This window comes from Olea europaea, chromosome 11, assembly GCF_002742605.1.
Source record: "Olea europaea var. sylvestris chromosome 11, O_europaea_v1, whole genome shotgun sequence".
Lineage (NCBI taxonomy): Eukaryota > Viridiplantae > Streptophyta > Magnoliopsida > Lamiales > Oleaceae > Olea > Olea europaea.
In genome coordinates, this window is record NC_036247.1 from 35442591 (window position 1) to 35464704 (window position 22114).

The 22114-nt window shown below is 34.7% G+C and overlaps 1 pseudogene; it reads left to right on the forward strand.

Annotated features, from left to right (window-relative positions):
• Window positions 1-559: 559 nt before the first annotated feature.
• LOC111404800 lies at window positions 560-20792 on the forward strand (annotated as a pseudogene).
• The last annotated feature ends 1322 nt before the right edge of the window (window positions 20793-22114 follow it).

The following is a 22114-nucleotide window of genomic DNA, read 5'->3' on the forward strand; positions in this document are numbered from 1 at the left end:
AAAAAGGACTGTTTAACTTTTATATGTCAAAAATGATTGTGACTGCAATAAGAAAGATGAAGTCACTTTCCCAGATTGTTTGTGTGTGTTGGAAGAATACCAATTGGTTTTGGAATTGCATGATACAGATCTCGGCCATTGTTTAATTCAATTGTGGTAGTGGCAATCTTTGTTGTGAGAATAAGATTGCAAATACAGATGGAATACAACCATACAATAAATGTATGTTATTCTTTCACTTTGGTCGTGATAATGTGAATGCATGATTATTGGAAGAATGCATTTGAATTTTCATTTCTTTGTTGAAATATGTGGGAAATTTTATGAAAGAAAGTATGTGAACTTTCATGACCATTTCTTCTACTAAAAAATTGAAAATGACATGATAAATTTGTTTGATTGATTTATGTCTTGTTGAACTCATATTAACTTGGATTAATGCTGATAGCCTAATTTAATCCTATAGAATTAAGTGAGATGATTTTATTCCAATTATATTTGCATAAAGTATGACAATTGTGACTTGTTCTAGTGAAAATTGTTGCGAAAATATTTAGACATGAAAATACTTTGTAAAGCACAGACTGTGCCTACAGTTGGCAGTGGTGCTAAACATCCTTCAAATCCGGAAAAGTTTGAATGTGGTGATTTAGTTAAATATTCATATTTGGTTAGAAATTATACTAACTTTTCATGATAACGTCAATTAAATGAGATGATCTTATACAAGGACAAACTATGATGTTGTCCAAAAGTGAGTAAGGTGAATATATGCCTTATTATTTGATATGATATAATGTTATTTTGTAAAAGAGACAAAATGCAATTCTTGTGAAACAAGAAGCATAGTCTTATTCGTTGTTGAATTTGACTACTATCATGGAACCAATTGAATTTAGTTTATGCTTGGAAAAGCATTATTGGTCTATAAGACGAACTTGATCAAATTGTGTGATCAAAATTAAAGATAGTTGGATTGAAGCACATAGTGGCTTAACGACCACTATCAGAAAGTATTTAGACATTCACGAAGATCATTAAAATGACAAGATAATTGAACTATGAAAGAGTTGATGAACTCTAAGTTCAATTACAATCCCAAATATGGGGGTTAACATATTGATGAATTCTAAGTTCGAGTTTAACTTGAAACGTGGGGGTTAACGTTAAGATCGTGAACTTACATGAGAAGTTCAAATACATGTTGATGCAATATTCCAAGTTGCATATGGATTCCTAATTGAGGAATTGTGGGGGGTAACTTAAATTTAAAGGTTACTGTATCGTGTACCTTTTAATCGTAGAAAGAGATCTATGAAAGGAGAAAGGTAGAAAAGCCCTTAAATATATAATTATAAGGATGTGATACAATAAGTCTAAGTGGATGAATTGGGTAAAAGCGGGTCATGGGGCTTACAAAACCAATGGAATATTTAAAATATTCATTGAAGATCATTGTAATATTTCAATGATGAAAACTGAATACCCGAAAGTGTGAAATCCACAAATTAAAGTAACTGACTAGTATAATGGTTGATAGAAATCTTCCAAACCAGTTTTGGAAAATAAAGCTTTAAGTAAATCAAATGAGAAGCACAAGAGAATTCTTTGTGGTAACAAGCTGTGTCTATCAAATGAATCGATCATTTTCTAGCTATATGTGATAAGATACTAAGTCATATGTAATATCTAGACATATAAGTAAGTTATAAATGTGACTTACAAGGAAATTATCAAAGTGGGAATAATTTCCGAAGAGAATTTAGCGGATCCTTTAACTAGACCACTAAATAAAATTTTAGTGGCATCTCCTTCGAGTAGGATGGGGTTGAAACTTTTTAACTAAAAATTTCCACCAATGACAACAACCCTACCTATCATTACTCAAAAGGTAATCTACGGGTTCAAAGGGTAACAACAAGTCATTCGATATGTGAATAGTTACAGCATTTTTAAAATCTGCAATAATCCTATCATAATTAAAACAATGCTGGTTGTTACTGAACTGAGGGTTGAGCTTTAAGTTCTCAATGAAGTTCAATGCTAAAACACAAGTACCTCTAAAAGCAACAAAGGTGCTGGAAGAACTTCACCTAAACAATCTTAAAGGTGGTGCTGCCTTAATAGAGAGTTGGAGTTTCTCTCTTAAAAGATTGTTGAAAAGGATAAGCGCAAGGCCATAAAAGCGCTAAGCAAGTTATGAGAAACTTGAGAACATATGGTACTCATGTATGTGTTCTAAACCGGTATTGTCACATGGAATAACAAGTTCAAAGCAACGGCTACCTTTGATTCCAACTTTACTTTGTTTGAATTACACTATGGTCAGATTTAAATCGAAATATATCTAATCTTTATGCATGGGTATTGTATACTTTGAATATGAAATCTTATTAAGTGTTGAACAAGTGGGGGATTGTTATATATTGTTCAACATTAATAAGATACGAGTGTGGAACGAAGAAAGAAATTGGGAGCCAAGTACTTGGTTCATGAGGGCCATGCGGCAAAAAATTAGCAGCCATGTTATCCTTGAACCATGCGACCGCATGGTGTTGAACCATGTGGTCGCATGGTAGTAAACAAGTGACCGTTGGAGGTCATTTCTAGTTCCTTTTTGGCGGCTTTTGAAGAGTTTCTTGCAACCTTTTTACGTGGTTTTTGCACCAATTCGTGGAATTGATTGAGGCCTATAAATAGACCATGGATGATCAATAAAAAAATATATAGAATTCATATCACAAACATATGGAAAAACCATCTTTTCATTCCACAAAGAAGAAACCAAAATCTTCTTCATCCATATTCAAATTCCCCTAGTGTTCTTCCGATTTTGGAGAATCACACGAGTGCTTAAGTATTGATTCTTTAAAGGCTTGTTATAATCCTATAAACCATTTGCCGTGAGACCCTTTAAGCACCAAAATCATATCTGAAAGGGGACAAATATAGTTTGAGAACTGCGATTACGCGTTCGAGCCTTCATGTTCGTTTTATCTCTTCTTCTTCTTCATTTTCATCTTCTAGTTTTTCTGGTGGATTATTTCTTTTCCAACCCTGGTGGTCAAAAATTTCCAAACAGAATTCCCTATAAATAGGCAAACTTACTAGTCCAAGGTAACCTATTTCTTCATTTGTAGCAATGGCTGCCCAAAACAACTTAATGATGATTGCTAGTGCCGATGGATCTCCACAAACTGAACATGCCATTGCTAGTTAAGTGGCTAGGTATAACCAACCCAAGATCAAGCGCTCAGATTTTCGCGATGATTTTGTGTTCGGCGTTGTAACTTCGGCTTATCAGGTAAAACAAACTCATAATTTTGTGATATAATTTCAAAACGAAAAGAACAAGCACTCGTGTAATTTTCCCCTGTTCTAGCTTTTGCTTAATTTGTTTTCTAGACCATATAATTATACAGATTGAAGGTGGATGGAATGCTGGAAGTAAAGGCATGAGTAATTGGGATGTTTACACACTGAAAGAACCTGGTCTCTTCTCTTTTTCCAGTCTTCTCGTGTGTGTATATTATACACAGACAAAAATGCGTGTCAACGTCTGTGTTACATGTCCATTAATGTTGAGAATCTGTTTATTGGATTGGCAGGTGGTATTTTCAGATGGTAGCAATGGATGTGTTGCTATTGATAATATGTTCCGGGTATATTTCAATAATTTTTAGTATAGCATAAAGCTTAGCTGAGTAAATCAAATGAGAAAAACTAAATGAAAAGGATATGAAACGCCAATCTTCTTATAATATTCTCGACGAGTTTGATAATTTCAATTCTTTTCATTATATTGTCCACTAATATCTATCCCCACTTTGTACTAAACATGAACTCGTAGGACTTATAAAAGGAAATTAAATACAATTCTTATTTTCCCTTCATTTTGCTTACTTTTAATGTCAAGTTTTCTACTTATTAATTTTAATAACAATGTATTCCATATTCCTTTAACTCTTAAGACAACACGAGAAATTATTATTATTTTTTTTTTTTGGGCTCTAGAACATTTCCATGCAAGTGTATTCATATTTAATAATGTTGCAGGAAGATGTGACTTTGATGATGAAATTGGGTTTGAATGTTGGGAATTAATTCAAATTCGGGGTTTCGTTTTACTTGGTATTTTTTGTTGCTATTATTTAGGAAGTAAGTTGAATTTTTATATTCTAGATTTGAGGATAATCTATTCTATACAGATCATGCCCACTAAGTATTTGTTGTTATGTGCCAACAAGTTCGGTAGAAATATTAGGGAGCAGTAGCCACATATTTGTAACTGCAAAGTGTTGTATGCCTATTTAAACACTTGGAGTCTTGAAACAGAGGTTGAATTTCAGCCAATAAAGAATTCTCTTCATAATATTTTCTTCTATTCTTTTTACTGATATTTCTAATCAAATCTAGTATTAGAGCAGGTTCAAAGAATTAAAGTTGTGAGTGATCAAACACATCCACTTGTAAACAGCGTCTACTTGGGTCGCACCAAACTCATCTCAGAATATCCCTATCTTTATTAGACTTAACTACCAGTTTTGGCATATCAAGATGATGACTCTATTTCTGTCCTATGATTTATGAGATCTCGTTGACAATGGTTTTGATGATCTTGCAGATGCAAAGAGGCTAACTGCTGCTCAACGTAATGATGAAAGAAAAGCAAAAGAAGGATTCCAAAGCTCTAGTCTTAATTCAGCAAGCACTAGATGATGCCATTTTTCCATGAGTTATGGCTGCCACAACATTGAAAGAAGCATGGGATTTACTTGAAAATGAGTATCAAGGAATAAACAAAGTGGTTACTATAAAGCTGTAAACCATGCATCGAGAATTCGAGAATTTGCATATGAAGCCATCAGAATCAGTTCAAGAATTCTTTTCAAGAGTTTACTCAGTGGTGAATAAGATTAAATCTCTTAGAGAAGAATTGACAGACCAAAAAGGTTGTTGAGAGAGTTTTACGATGCCTTCCTCCCAAATTTGATCATGTTGTTGTTGCAATAGAAGAATCGAAGGATTTATCCAATTATTCTCTGAATGAATTAATGGGGTCACTTCAAGCACATGAGCAGCGTATTAATAGAATGGTAGAGACCCCTATTCAACAAGCCTTTCAATCAAAATTTGATTTAAAGAAGAAATTAGATGAGTCAAGTCGATGGAACTCTAGTCGAGGTCGTGGGAGATCATCTCATGGAAGAGGAAGAGGAAGAGGCAGAGGCAGGAGTAATGGTCAACAAAGGAACTCAAATGGAGGTAACAATTCCAATTCTTGTTCATATTGTGGAAGATCAAACCATGAGGATAAAAATTGTTGGAATAAGGAGAAGTATTGCCAAAAGAAAAATGCTCCCCAGTGCTATTATTGCAAAGAATATGGTCATATTGAGAAAAATTGTTATAAAAAGGCTATAAACAATACCAATTCCCAGGAAGAAAAAAAATGGTTTTATGAAAATTTGTTTCTTGCTTACACATTTGCTCAAGGTAATAAGTATGAGGATTTTTGGTATCTTGATAGTGGTTGTAGCAATCATATGACTGGCAACAAACAATTCTTTGTGGAGATTGATGAATCCATAACGACAAAAGTCCAGATGGGCAACAACAATCAAGTTCAGGTATGTGGAATGGGTACGATTGCTGTGATGTCAAAGTTTGGAAAGAAACTATTGCATGCTGTTATGTATGTACCTGGATTAGCTCATAACCTAAGTAGTGTTGGCCAGTTTGTGAAAAAGGGCTATTATGTTGTGTCTGACGTTGATGAATGCTTGATATTTGATAAAAGGAGCATGCAACTAATCTTTTCAGCTAAAATGGGAGAAGATAAGATGTTTCCTATTGTGTTTTTAGAAGTTCCTATCAATGCCTTTGCTGTAGCTACTGATGATTCTTTTCTTTGGCATCAAAGATTTAGTTACCTTAACTTTAGAGGACTAACCTTGTTATGGAAAAAGAATATGGTAAAGGGTCTTCCCATGATTGGAGATGAAAGGCAAAATTGTGAAGTCTGTATTTTTGGAAAGCATTCTCGAAAGATATTTCCCAGAGGAAAATTGTGGAGAGCTCCAAATCCATTGACGTTGGTGCATGCAGATGTTTGTGGGCCAATGCAAACACTCTCCTTAAGTGGAAGTAAGTTCTTTCTAATTTTTTTTGATGATTTCTCAAGAATGATATAGGTGTGTTTTCTGAAAGAGAAGTCGAAAGTTTTTGAATGTTTCAAACAATTCAAAACAATGGTTGAAAAGGAAAAATGCCGTCCTTTATTGACTCTACACACCGATCGTGGTGGTGAGTTCACTTCCATAGAATATAATAATTTTTGCAATTACAATGGCATCCAAAGGCAACTTACAGCAAGCTATACTCCACAGCAAAATGGAGTCGCCGAGTGAAAAAATAGAACCATAGTTGAAGCTACTAGAAGTATGTTGAAAGGGAAAAAAAAACTTCCTAACAAATTCTGGGCAGAAGCTATCGAAGTTGCAGTATACCTTATCAGTAGATTTCCAACTCAAGCGGTTGAAGAAATGACTCCTTATGAAGCTTGGTATGAATACAAACCTATTGTAAGTCACTTAAAGACATTTGGTTGTATTAACTATGCTTTTGTGCCTGGTAAATTGAGAATGAAATTGGATGATAAAAGCATCAAATGTATTTTTGTGGGATATAGTAATGAAACTAAAGGCTATAGGCTTTATGATCCTATTTCAGAAAGGTTAATTATAAGTCGTGATGTAATTTTAAATGAAAATGATGCTTGGATTTGGGAAGATGTTCCTTTCTAGCCTACACATGTAGTAGATATAGCTGATTCGAAATTGAATAACCTACAAGAATCTCCTCTATCATCCCTAGAATCAACAACAACAAAAATAAGAAGTCTTGCTAAAATTTATGAGTCGTGTGACTATGCTTCTATTACCATGGAGCCTAGTCGTTTTAAAGATGTAGTAAAGAAAGAAGAATGGCCTATTGCAATGAGTGAAGAGATTAAAGCAATTGAAAAGAACAAGACATGGACCTTGATGGATTTGCTTGAAGGAAAGGAAGCTATCGGCCTAAAATGGATTTACAAGTCTAAACTTAACTCGAATGGTTCGCTGCAAAGGTACAAAGCACAGTTTGTGGCTAAGGAATATGCTCAGGTTGCAGGTATTGATTTCACCGAAACTTTTGCTCCGGTTGTTTGTTTTGATAAAATTAGAACACTTTTGGCATTGGTAGCCAATAAAGGATGGATTGTTTATTAATTGGATATAAAATCTATTTTTCTTAATGGTGATTTGTTGGAAGATGTATACATTGAACAGCCCCAAGGATTTGTGGTGAAAGATCAAGAACATAAGGTATACAGATTACATAAGGCACTCTATGGGCTCAAACAAGCTCCACAGGCCTAGTATAGCAAAATTGACTCATATTTTGCTAAGAACAATTTTACAAAAAGTGCTAATGAGCCTAACCTCTATGTTAAAAGTTATAATGGTGATTTCTTGGCTATGTGCTTATACGTTGATGATATGGTTTATATTGGAAGTTCATTAAAAATGGTGGAAACATTTAAAAAGTCCATAATGCAAACTTTTGATATGTCTGACTTGGGTTCCTTGCATTATTTTTTGGGAATTGAAGTGGTGCAAGATTCGATGGTATTTTCGTCTGTCAAAAAAATATGCAGATGACTTAATGAAAAAATTTGGAATGAGGAATTGCAAGATGGCAAAGACTCCACTGAATGCAAATGAGAAGTTGACTTTGAGTGATGGAGCTGAGAAGGTTGATGAGAAGATTTTCAGAAGTTTTGTGGAAAGCCTAATGTATCTCACTAGTACAAGGCCCGATATTACATTTGCTGTGAGTCTTGTTTCCAGGTTCATGCATAGTCCAAGCAAGCTTCATTTGGGAGCAGCTAAGATAATTCTTCGTTATGTTCAAGGAACTTTATATTTTGGCATCAGGTATTTAAGAAGCAACTCAGAAAAGTAACTCAAATAAACTCATTGCTTTTACTGACAGTGATTGGGTTCTTGTACAGACAATAGAAAAAGCGCTATAGGGTATATGATTAGTTTTGGATCAGGTGTTGTTTCATGGTCCTAAAAACACAACATAGTGTTGCTCTTTCAAGCACAAATGCATAACAGCCCAAAATCCTCATACTGTCGGTGGAGCAACGTTGACTTTTTGTGACAAGTCAACAATTGCATTGTCCAAAAATCCTGTTCAACAAGGAAGAACAAAGCACATTGAGACCAAGCATCATTTTATTCGCAAGTTAGCGTCAAAAGAAATTGTGGAGCTGCATTACATCAACACAAACGATCAACCAGCAGACATTCTCACTAAAGCTTTACCTGAAGCAAAATTTGTAAAATTCAAATCCATGATGGGAGTTGAACCCCTCATTGAATTAAGGGAAGGGAATGTTGGGAATTAATTCAAATTCGGGGTTTCGTTTTGGCTTGGTATTTTTTGTTGCTATTATTTAGGAAGTAAGTTGAATCTTTATGTTCTAGATTTGAGGATAATCTATTCTATATAGATCATGCCCACTAAGTATTTGTTGTTATGTGCCAATAAGTTTGGTAGAAATATTAGGGAGTAGCAGCCACATTTTTGTAACTGCAAATGTTGAATGCCTATTTAAACACTTGGAGTCTTGAAATAGAGGTTGAATTTCAGTCAATAAAGAATTCTCTTCATAATATTTTCTTCTATTCTTTTTACTGAGATTTCTACACTATCATTGAATTCATACAGATTTTCAATAGCATGGTTTAGAATCTTGCCACGCACGTTGGTTCATAATTGTCATTGAGCTTGTCCATCATTTTATGATGTTCTATTAAATGCAAGTCGAAGTTTTATTACAATTTGCATTCTATATTGGTTTTTTAGGAGGAAGATTATGTACTGGCATAAATAAAGAAGGAATTAAGTTCTATAACGATCTAATTGATGCAATCTTGGCAGTAGGTTAGAGTCAATTGCATAGTTCTTGTATTTATTATTTTTGTTGCGGAAGCTCTCTTAAAAGATCTTCCAATCGGTGATTTTCGAGCTCAATCCAACGCACCTTTCTCAACCAACAACTAGTCCAATCGGCTCCAAACCACAACCAATTAATTCACCTCGGTTGCTATTCAATCTTACCCACGTAAGACAAGAAAAGATGATGATTTGTGGTCACAAAGGTTAGGAGAAGACACCACAAAGGTATACTATGAAGAAATCATCAATTGCACACGTTAAATAAGTGTTTTGAACACTTCTAGAGGCTATTTTTCACACACAAAGGGGGGCAGCCGGGATTCCTCTATTTCTCTCTCAAAACCACACAAAACATCACAAGAAAGTGGCTAGGGTTATAGCCATATATATACTCTAGGGTTAGGCTTTAAGTTGGATCTTTAAAGAGGTAAACGAGCCAAGATTCAAGCTTTCCAAGAGGGAATACAATTGGTCAGGGTGTAACTCATGGACTTGGTTGTTGGACTTATTTCATTCATCGGCCTATGCCTATGAAATAATATTAATCCACGTTAACATCATAGGCCGGGATTTATTGGGTATTAAAAAACCCAACAATTTCTTTAAGAACTTTTATTTTCATAATTCACAATTAGACTTAAGTTTATAATTTGGTGTGTGTGCAAACATTTTTAATTTTGCATAAAAAAATATTGAAAATTTTATTCATTAACTCACATTCTTTCAATTTCTTTTGGTAGGCATTGAGCCATATGTAACTATCTTTCACTGGGATGTTCCCCAATGTTTGGAAGGAGAGTAATGTGGCTTCGTAAGTGATATAATTGTGTAAGTTATAACTTAATCTTGCATCATATGACACATTTACAGGTAAGATATTTAAGGAATTTAAACTTGAATCCAAAGTAAGAGAAACTATCATTTGCTCCAACATTAGTGATCATAATGATGAGAAGATAAAAAATTTTTATCTAAGACAAATGGATTATAATTTATTAAACTAGTGGAATATCTTCTACAATGATTAAAGTTCCAGCTTAACAACTTTTAGCATATTCTGCCATTTTATGTATCTATACTATAGGAAGGATTTTTGTAAGTTTGTTGAGATTTGCTTCTGGGAATTTGGTGATTGGGTGAAATATTGGATCACACTAAATGAGCCGTGGTCCTTTAGCGTTCAAGAATATGTGACTGGCTCTTTTTCCCCTATCGCGGTAAACATCCAACAACTACGGGAGAGGCCACAAAGTATTCCCGTCTTCATAGAGGTAGATCTAGACCACATATTGCTTGTAAGTATGGAGATCCCGACACGAAACCATATAAAGTGGCACACCATTTAATCCTTGCTCATGCACATGTAGTGGATATATTAGGAGAAAATATCAGGTTTCCACACATTAATTTCATCAGCAATTTTATGCAGATATACATATCTATATAATACTTTGATATATATAGTTTACACAAATGGATACATTTGTACGTAAAGGAAAGTCAAGTAGGTAAGATAGGGATGACAAACTACATTCAGTGGTATGAGCCTCTTACTGACTCTAAAGAAGATCACGATCTGCTTCTAGGGGACTTGATTTTATGGTGGGATGGTAAGTATTAAATATCTTGACAACAATTGGCCAATTTACTTTCTTCTTAGTTCATTGTCGCATGCTTTTTATGATTTTCACACTAATTGTGTTGAATACTTCATCTAAAAGTTTCAAAAATTAGAAATTGATGACATATCTTTTTATTAAACTCACTATTCAACAAACAAAAATCACAAATTTGTGCTTCTTTTTTTTTCCATGTTCTTTCTTTGAAGGTTTGTAGAACCGCTAGTAATTGGAGACCATCCAGAAAGTATGATAACAAATGTCGGACAATGTCTTCTGAAATTTAATGAAAAAGAGGAGAAGCTAGTGAAAGGTTCCTACAACTTTTTAGGCATAAAATATTATACGGCTAGTTATGCCACCAGTGATCCAACAAAGCCGACGGCTAATAGCTACCTCATTGATTCACACATTTTGGCGTTACGTAAGTATTAAGTGTAGGAAAATTTATTGCTTTAAATCACTGGATTTTTCATGTTAAATCATCAAGAAATTGAAGAACTATAGGTGAAGCGTACCTGAATTAGATATGGTTATTTGCAATAATTGAATCCTGCGATATAATCTTCAAAATCTACACGCAGCCTCCTTTTTCTCTCTGTGATGGGATACAGAAGAGAATGAATAATACGTACGTGTGATTTGAGGACCATAACCGTATTTATATATAGCGATGCCCTTTGACCTAATTCGACCATCATAGAATTAGGACTTGGGTCCGATCTCTACACATTTATAAACCCACACTTTAATTGGATACATAACGGCCTAAAATCGAAATCTTATTAGATCACTTTAATTGGGCTCAACCGAACTCGATAGCCTTTAATTTAACACACAATTATCACACATATAAGCCCATCTATTGATTAAAAATCCTTACAATCTCCCACTTGGGTTATATGTATCACCTTATAATTGTGCATTACCTTATGAGTACTCAGAATTTTGCTATCATTACTGAAATCATCCCCAAACAATCACGTCCATCAATCATATCAACATAGGATCAAAATAGCTTTCGCTACTTTCGTGTACCTAAACCCATCAATGGTCACGTATACCAATATAACCGAATGACATGGATCAAGCATGGATGTGTAGCATGGAAATTACATGTAATGTGATCTGTAACATGCCTATTTCCAATTGGTCTACCTTAATACCTTAGTGAGATAATTTTAAACAAGTTCAGAGATGATAAACCAAATAACTTTATAACTGAAAATAACTTTAACCTTAAGCTGTATTCAAGATAATAGTACATGTGTCCAATATGAAAAGCAAAAGTACAAACTCCCACTGAAACTAGATATCTTCAAAAGACATTATACCCATATGAGCAGTATGCTCATGAAAAACCTTGGGTATTAATCCCTTAGTAAGCGGTTCCACCACCATGGAGTTTGTTCCAATATGCTCTATTGACACTTGTTCACTCTGAACTCTTTCTTTAACAGTCAGGAACTTGATCTCTATATTTTTGACTTCATTGAGCTCCTGTTGTTATTGGAATATAGCACTCCTGATTTATTATCAAAAAATATCTTAAGTGGTCTTTCTATATTCTCCACAATGCGCAGCCCAGTGACAAAATTACACAACCATATTCCATGATTTGATGCCTCATAACACGCTATAAATTCCGCTGCCATGGTGGAAGTAGCTATGAGTATCTGCTTAGCACTCTTCTAAGAAATAGCACCTCCAACAAACAGGTAAATATAGCCTAAAGTGGATCTCCTACTATCTTGGTGTCCCACGAAATCGGAATTAGAATAATCGACTATCTCCAACTGATTGATCTACTGTATGTGAGCATGTAGTCTTTTGTTCTCTGTAAATACCGCATGACCCATTTGGCTACTTTCCAATGATCCATTCCTGGGTTACTTAAACATCTCCCTAGCATCCCAACAATGTACGCTGTATCTGGACGCGTACATACCTGAGCATACATCAGACTCCCTATAGCTGAGGAATAATGAATCTTCTACATTTCTTTAATTTTCAAGTCATTTTTAGGGAACTGACTTAAACTAAACTTGTCTTCTTTAGCTACAGGGGTGTCACCTGGTTTACAATCTTGCATGCCATATCTTTTAAGAACCTTTTCGGTATAGCTCTTTTGTGATAATCCAAGAATACCTCGAGAATGATCACAATGTATCTAAATTCCTAATACAAAAGAGCGTCATCAAGATCTTTCATCTCAAAATTTTTTGCTAGAAATTTCTTGGTTTCGTGCAATAAACATATATCGTTGTTAGCAAGCAATATGTCATCAACATATAAAACTAGAAAATATACTTACTCCCACTGAACTTGTAGTATATACAATTATCGATCAACTTCATCTCAAAATCAAATGAGATGATCACTTGATGAAACTTGTAATACCATTGACGAGACGTCTGTTTGAGTCCATAAATGGATTTCTTTAATTTACAAATCATTTGCTTTGCACCGTCCAATACAAAGTTTTCTGGTTGTACCATATAAATTGTTTCATCAATGTCACCATTGAGAAATGATGTCTTAACATCCATCTGATGTAACTCAAGATTGAAATGCGCTACCAATACCATTATAGTTTTAAAAGAATCTTTCAAAGAAAACTAGAGAGAAAGTCTCTTTATAATCGACGCCTTCTTTCTGTGTAAAGCCCTTTGCAACAAGACGAGTCTTATACCTCTCTACATCACCCTTCGAATCCCTCTTGGTCTTAAATAACCATTTACAAACCAATGGATTTCACACATTCAGGCAATGGAACGAGGTCCCATACGTCATTGTCCTTCATGGACTTTATCTCTTCATTTATGGCATCAAGCCACTTTTGAGAGTTAGAACTTTCCATGGCTTGTCGGAAGTTGATCGGATCGTCTTTTACCATTCCAATGTCAACTTCATGTTCTTGGAGAAATATGATTTAATCATTCGAAACCACACTTCTTCTTTCTCTAGTGGATCTTCTTAATGACATTAGTTCTTGAGACTGTAGAGTTTGTTCTTCTGAAACAATTTGTTCATCTTGAGAGGGAGGTATGACATTGTTTTGATCCAGAGTTGCTTCTTGAACAATGTTAGTGATAGAAACCTGATCATTGTCAATGGCAATTGGAGGAATTTCAATAAATTCCTCCTCAAAGACAAAGCCTGTAACCCTTTGTCCCCCCGCAAACTCAACATCCTCAAAGAACCGATCATTTCCTATCTCGAAAATTGCCTTATTTGTGGGATTATAAAACTTGTAACCCTTGGACCTTTCAGAATATTCAATAAAGTAGCTACTGATGGTCTTTGCGTCCAGTTTCTTTTCATTTGGCTTATAGGGCCTTGCCTCAGCTGGACACCCCCAAATATGAATATGCTTCAAACTAGGCTTTTTGCCCGTCCAAAGCTCATATGAGGTTTTATCAGTGGTCTTAGTTGGAATTCTGTTGAGTATATAAGCTACGGTCTTTAATGCTTTACCCTAGAGAGATTCTGGTAAGGTAGAATGACCGATCATACTCCTCACCATGTCCTTAAGCATTCTATTTTGTCTCTTAGCAACACCATTCATAGTGGGCAAACCCGGCATAGTGTACTGTGGGATGATACCGCATTTCTCTAGGAATTTAGCAAATGGTCCTGGACGCTATTCACCTGAACCATCATATCTGCCATAGTATTCACCCCCACGGTCAGATCTGACGCTTTTAATCCTTTTGTCGAGTTGGTTCCCAACTTCTGCTTTATAGTTTTTGAACACATCCAGTGACTGTGATTTTTCATGAATGAGATATATATAGCCATATCTAGACAAGTCATCTATGAATGTTATAAAATATTGTTGACCATTCCAAGAACCCGTAGGGAATGGTCCACAAATGTCCGTATGTATAAGTTCTGAGACGTCCGAAGTCCTATTGGCTTGAAATCTCCTTTTATTGGTTTGTTTTCCTTTATATAGTTGACACACAAAGCATAATCTGTGAAGTCAAGAGGGTCGAGAATCCCGTCAGACATAAGTTTCTCAATTCTCCTTTTAGAGATGTGACCTAATCTCTTGTGCCACAACGAGGCAGAATTCTCGCCGGTTAATTTTCTATTTATACCTCGAGTACTTACATGTAGGGTTTCATTAAAAAAAGCAATTGTATCAATTGAATAAAGATTATTGTAGCCTGATAAAGACCTGGAACCAACCAATTTTGAATCATGAAACAACCTAAATTTTCCATTTTCAAATGAACAAGTATAACCAAATTTGTCCAAAACAGAAATAGAAATCAGATTCCATCTAAAAGACAGTACAATAAATGTCTCAACAAGATCCAAATAAAATCCAGTCTTTAACAATTATCTAAATTTTCCTATTACCTCTACTTCCACTTGCTTGCTGTCGCCAGCATAGATGTATCTTTCACCATCACTTGGTTTTCGACAATTCAGGCAACCTTGAATAGACATATTGATGTGAGTTGTTGCACTAGAATCTATCCACCATGTATGTCTAGATACCGAAGTTAAATTAACCATAGAACAAACCAAATGAAGAAGAATACATTTCTTTACACGCCATGCGTGATAATTGGTGCAATTCTTTTTCTTATGACCTGCAGCTCCACAGAAGAAACAACCACCTTTAGTTGGTTCCTAATGCTGTTTCTTTTGCAATGCTGTACCCGCAGCTTCCTTATTAATCTTTCTTTTCTTGTTCTTTTTGTCCTTAGAGGTGGTGGCCAAATGAGCACTTTCTGTCTTCTCATGCTTCAATCTTTCCTCTTCCTGGACATAGTGTGAGATGAACTTATTAAGGGACCATGAGTCCTTTTGACAGTTGTAGCTCACCTTGAATTAACTGAAATGTGCCTGAAGGGATATCAGAACCAAGTGCACTTACAAGTCTTCAAATAAATCCAACTTGAGTGCCTTTAGTTTTGAAGCAATGTGAGACATTTCCATAATGTACTCTTGAATGTTTCCCTTCCCTTTATACCTCATTGAGACAATGTTCACCAAAAGTGTACTTGTTTCAACATTTTCATTCTTGGCAAACCTCTTCTCAAGATCCTCAAGAAAACCCTTAACTGTAGTCACCTTATCGGACATAGTGCCCCGAAATGCTTCTGGAATAGCACGCTTCATGACCATTAAGCTTATGTGGTTCGATCGTTCCCACTTTTCCATCTCCCTCTTGTCATTAGAGGTACTCTTATCAGTAAATGCAGCAGAATGATCGACCTGTAAAGCAAGGTCTAGGTCCATAACTCCGAGAACAATCATCACGTTTTCTTGCCATGCCCTGAAATTTGTGCCATTTAGCATTGGAATTGAATTGATGCTAGCAGAGATATTAGCAGCAGAACCTGAAACTGAATTAAAGAACGATTATTATGAATAGTTCACATGAATATCTTTAATATGCAAATAATAATATTCTCAAATAGTGGCAGGCCCCATCACAAGATACCTAGCACAACATCAATATCTAGTCTTTGGACAGAAATATTGACTTGCAAGCAATACTCTTGGCGTAGTGATCAAACATTAACAATAAAATAACGTGTCAATCAATAAACTTTTCTTTGGACCGATTTATTGATCACACATTAAACCAAATAATCGTCACATGTTTATCACCACAGGTACACGTGTATTCGGCTAAATATTGACTTTCCTTTGGGCCGACCAATATTCTCATTAATAACACATGCACAAATACTTTTTAATATTCTAAATTAATTAATTTTCACAAGAGAGATTGCTTTGGCAATATGTTGTTTCAATTAACTAATTTTCGAACATTATATCTCTTAAAAGAGCCCTTAGTACCAAAATTTGAGAAAGAGAATCACCAATTTTGCATTTTTTGTTTAGTTTTAATCTTTAGGGGCCTTAGGATTAATAATTCAAAACTTTAAGGGGGCTAAATTAATTAATTCCAAACTTTAGGGATTGAAATTAATAAATTTGAAACTTTAGGGACCAAAATTTATTAATTCAAGACTCTAGAGGATCAACTAGAACAATTTAAAACTTTAGGGGCCAAAAATTGACCAATTCAAAACTTTAGGGGATCAAATTTTGAAAATTTGAAACTTTAGGGGTCAATTTGAATTAATTATAAACTTTGAGGACCAATTGAAATTAATAATTAAAGTTTGAGGGCTTTAATTATAAAAAACTGAATTTAATGGCTTGAATTAATTAATTTTTAAACCTTAGGGACTAAATTATTAAATCCAAAACTTAAAGGCCCAAATCTGAATATAACTTAAATGTTAGGGACTGAAACCTTAATTTTATAACCCTAACCCTAATTGCGAGCAAGGGCCTCAAGTTATCCAATTTACACGTGAGGCCCCCATCCCCAAATCAACCAAAACTGAAAACCCAAAAAAAAAAAAAAAAAAAAAAAAAAAAAGTTTCCCTTCTTCCTCCCTAGGTGGGCGCCGCCCCTCGCAAATTGGAGCGCCGACCAATGCTGACGCCCCTTTCTTCATTGGCAGCAGCAGCGCCGGGCGCTGCTGTCGGAAAAAAACTTAAAATATATATATATATATATTCTGTACCGAAATCAGAATCCAAAGAAACCAAAATCCATAATTCGAAATTTTTAACCCAAAAAAAACTGTAATTCCTCAAAAATTTCATAATCTGAAAATTTCTCAATCAACTAATCCGGATTATGAAAGATAATGAAAAATTATACCGAATAGTTTTCAAATTCAACAAAAGTAAATCCAAAACTGTCAAATCTGAAAACTTCATAAAATATTGCAAGAATCAAATAAATTATTCGATTCTCAATGATTCAACATGAAAAGGCTCTGATACCACTTGTAGGAAAATTTATTGCTTTAAATCACCGAATTTTTCATGTTAAATCATTAAGAAATTGAAGAATTATAGCGGAAGCATACTTAAATCAGACATGTTATTTGTAATAATTGAATCCTGCGGTATAATCTTCCAAATCTACACGCAACCTCCTTTTTCTCTTTGTGATGGGATGCAAAAGAGAATGAATAATACGTACGTGTAATTTGGGGACCATAACCGTATATATATATAGCGATGCCCTTTGACCTAATTCGGCCCATCATAGAATTAGGACTTGGGCCCGGTCTCTACACATTTATAAACTCACACTTTAATTGGATGCATAACAGCCCAAAATCGAAGCCTTATTAGGTCACTTTAATTGGGCTCAATTGAATTCGATAGCCTTTAATTTAACACACAATTATGTGGTAATTACACAAAACCCTAACATTAAAATCATGAATTCTAAAATCATATGGGAACTTTAATCTTTCAAAAATCAGATATTTTATTAATTAATTAATATATTTTAGATATTAATAATTATATTACAAAATTAAATATACATATTCATCCTACTAAACCCTAAATTTATCTTCATTCATCCCTTTCATTTTCTCTCTCTATATCTATCAGCCACTGGTCTTCATTCCTCTCATTTTCTCTCTCTTCCTCTCCCCTCTTCCCAATTCCCCCTTCTCTCAATACCTCTCTACCTTCTCTTTAATCTCACTGTCAATGGAAGACGGCAGCCGGAAGATCATGGTCGAGCAAAATTTACAGCGGTGGTCACACCACTAGGCGACGATGCGTCATAGCGTGTGAGGCACCTCGATTTCAGTAGGCACTGCATCTCCGTGAACCTCAACAGGTGGTGGTCGTGGAGGTCTTGGCGACGACAGCGACTCAAAGGAATCGGCTCACGATTGTAGGAAAGATGGTTCGACGGCTACAGACGACGATTTGATGTGGATCTAGGGTGAATTTGGTGGTGGTGGCTTTCATTTTAGATTTGAAGTAGATGTGGTGTTGGTTGTGTTGGTGGTGGTGTTAATAGTTGTGTAGGTTGTGGATTGGTGGAGGCTCTATTGAATCGATCAAGTGGTACAGGCGAGTGCTATTGCAGTGGTGGTGCTGTGGGTACGGTGTGCTATGTGCAATGCGGTGGTTAGGTGGTGGTGGTGATGTGGGTAAGATGTGTTGTGTGCGATGATAATGTCGACATGGTGGTGGCTCTAGCAATGTCAGTGATGTCGATCGGTTGTCCTGCGGTGGTGGGCATGGCTCTAGTGGTGGTGGCGTTGTTTTCTCTGTTGTGGTGATGAATTTGTTAGTGTATTGTGGTGTTGACTATTCATTATGAGGTGGTGGTGGATTTGTTGGCGGCAGTGCTCCATTGTTATGGTGGTGATAATGGTGATAGTGGTGGTAGATGTGGCAATCACGACGATGGTTGTCGGTGGGAAGAAATGGAGTTTGATATTTGTGACCAATTATTTGATTGATTGTGACTAACAATTGAGAAATTTGTAATATGTGACCTAAAAATTGTGACTGTAATTCATAACTGATTAAGTTGTGACCGAACAATTAATCGTGACTAATTAATCTAATAATTTGCAATGAATGAATGAGTTGTGACCAATAAAATATTGATTTTGTGACCAATGAAAAATCCGTGACCTATAAAAATTTTTACTGTGACGATCGTGATCGAAAAATAATGTAACTTATAAAATTTTGATTTGTGACTAAAAAATAAGCTGTGACCAATTAATTGATAAGTTGTGACTATTAAATTGGTTAATCTGTGACCAATAAATAATATGTGACAAATGAAAAAAATAAATTATGATCGAAAAATAATGTCTGACCTAAAAGATTGTTAATCTGTGACCGATAATTTGATAATTTGTAACTGTATAATAAGTTGTGACTTGTAATATTTGTAATTTGTGACCAGTAAATAAATCGTGACTTGAAAAATTTTGGATTTGTGACCGATGAACAAATTGTGACCTATAAAATTTTTGAATTGCGACCGTAAAATTATTTGTGACATAAAAATTCTGATTTGTGACCAAAAAATAATAAGTAACAAATTAAATCGTTAATTTGTGACTAAATTATATAAATCTGTGACCTAAATATATTTAATTAGTAAAATAATTAATTAATTAATTAAATTATAAATTATTTTTTAATAAAAATCTGGTTTTTGAAATTTAAAACTTGTTTTCTTATTTTTGAAATGTAGCATAATTAATCTCACATTTATGAAATTTTTCCCACAATTATTCACACATATAAGCCCATCTATTGATTAGAAATCCTTACATTAAGACTTTTTATAGGTACAATTATAAGGTTTATCATCACATATTTATTAGACACTACTTGTAACATGATACTAATTGTTGTCATTCTTTAGATGAACGAAATGGGGTGCCTATTGGTGCGAAGGTATGCGAACTCTTGCCCTTTCCTCAAAAGAAGATAGATAGAATTATATTCTAACATCTTATAAAAGTATAATTCAACAACTTAAAACAATGCATTGTTGTGTCATATTTAAGAGCCACAACAAATTAAAATACTTTCAAAGGTTTAATTTATAATTTTTCTCCAAAACAAATAAACAAAAAGTAATTAGAATCTTGTTCTTTTGTTTTAGGCCGGTTTGGATTGGTTATACATAGTTCCATGGGGACTTTATAAGCTTATGCTTGATGTAAAGGAAAAATACCACGATCTGGTCATTTACATAATAGAGAATGGTAAGTGGTCATGTTTAATATTATTATGTCATCTATAATAACATAGCCACACATATATTGTAATATCTTCTAATATTAATTTGGTGAAAATAATATCACTATGATTTTTGTAGGAGTGGATGAAGTCAACAATAAGTCCTGAAGTTGTGCACGATCCCTCTCGGACGAAATAAGGATTCACTATCATCAAGAACGTCTCTACAACCTTAAGCTAACAATGAAGTAATTAATTAGTTTAATTTGTGGTCTTAAATTAATTGTTATGAATATATTTACTACATAATGTAAACTCAATTAATGTTAAAGAATTTGCTTTCCTTTTTGCAGCCAAGGTGTAAATGTGAAGGGTTATTTCATATGGTCTTTGTTTGACAATTTTGAATGGGCCGCGGGATACAGTGTTAAATTTGGCATTATTTACGTAGACTACATGAATGGCCGTTACACACGGTTGCCCAAAAACTCAGCTGTATGGTGGAGGACTTTCCTCAGCAAGAAGGCTGTAAATCCATCAGACAAAAAAGCTGAAAAATCTGAAGAACGTCGTAAAAGGCTAAGAAGCGCCTAATTGAGCTTATCAAAATTAGTGCTTCCTCAATGTTACGTTGAATAATGCATGGTTGCAACAGTCGCTTTTAATTTGTTTCCTTTCCTTGCGTGGATTGAGTGTTTCTACTTGTACTCGTTGTTGTCAATAAAAGGAGATGGCCTGTAAGGCTCCAAGTCAAACTCTCGTGTTGATTGTTTTCATGTTTGCATTACAAAAATTGGAACCGGCGTGTTATGTCCAATGTCTCTAATAATTAATATATATTACCTAAATTTTGTCGCTGTTAATATTCCGGTAAAGGATTTGAGTAACTTGAATATGATCGTGGAAATCAGCTTTATAGATTGAAAATCAGAGTAGAATGACTAGCCCTAGGTGTTGTGAATTGGACCATAAAAGCTGAAAAATCTGAAGAACGTCGTAAAAGGCTAAGAAGCGCCTAATTGAGCTTATCAAAATTAGTGCTTCCTCAATGTTATGTTGAATAATGCATGGTTGCAACAGTCGCTTTTAATTTGTTTCCTTTCCTTGCGTGGATTGAGTGTTCCTACTTGTACTCGTTGTTGTCAATAAAAGGAGATGGCCTGTAAGCTCCAAGTCAAACTCTCGTGTTGATTGTTTTCATGTTTGCATTACAAGATTTGGAACCGGCGTGTTATGTCCAATGTCTCTAATAATTAATCTATATTACCTAAATTTTGTCGCTGTTAATGTTCCGGTAAAGGATTTGAGTAACTTGAATATGATCGTGGAAATCAGCTTTATAGATTGAAAGTCAGAGTAGAATGACTAGCGCTAGGTGTTGTGCATTGGACCAGATTCCTCATTGCAAGTTGCAATGGATCAAAAATTAAAGGTTTGGACTTGAGAGCCAAAAATTCATCGTGTCCAAGCTAGAGTGGCGTTTTCATTAATATATACAAAAATAAAAATTTTAAATTTTAAATGATTTAAGTGTGTACACACGTGTATCTATATGTGTCTGCATGAAAATTCAATACTATTCTCATTCGTGGGACATGGGAAAAGTGTATAGGCTACTTCATGCATTCCTCTCAGTAATATCAGTAATGGTTCCAACCTTGCCTGCAGTGGGAACAAATGGCTTACTAAAAAGGATTGTCTACTCAGCGGAACTAATCTTGGTGGAATAAAGCTTAAGTATATCCAATAAAAAAACAAACTTCATTTTGGTGATCTTCGTCCCTAGACTTTTGTGACTTTTGTTTCTAGTGATTGTGATTACCATTTTTGATGGCCAAGTTTTGGCAGTTTATGTTATTATTGCTGTAATAATTTTTTTTTTTTTTATTTCAATAATATATCGAGGTGCGTAAATG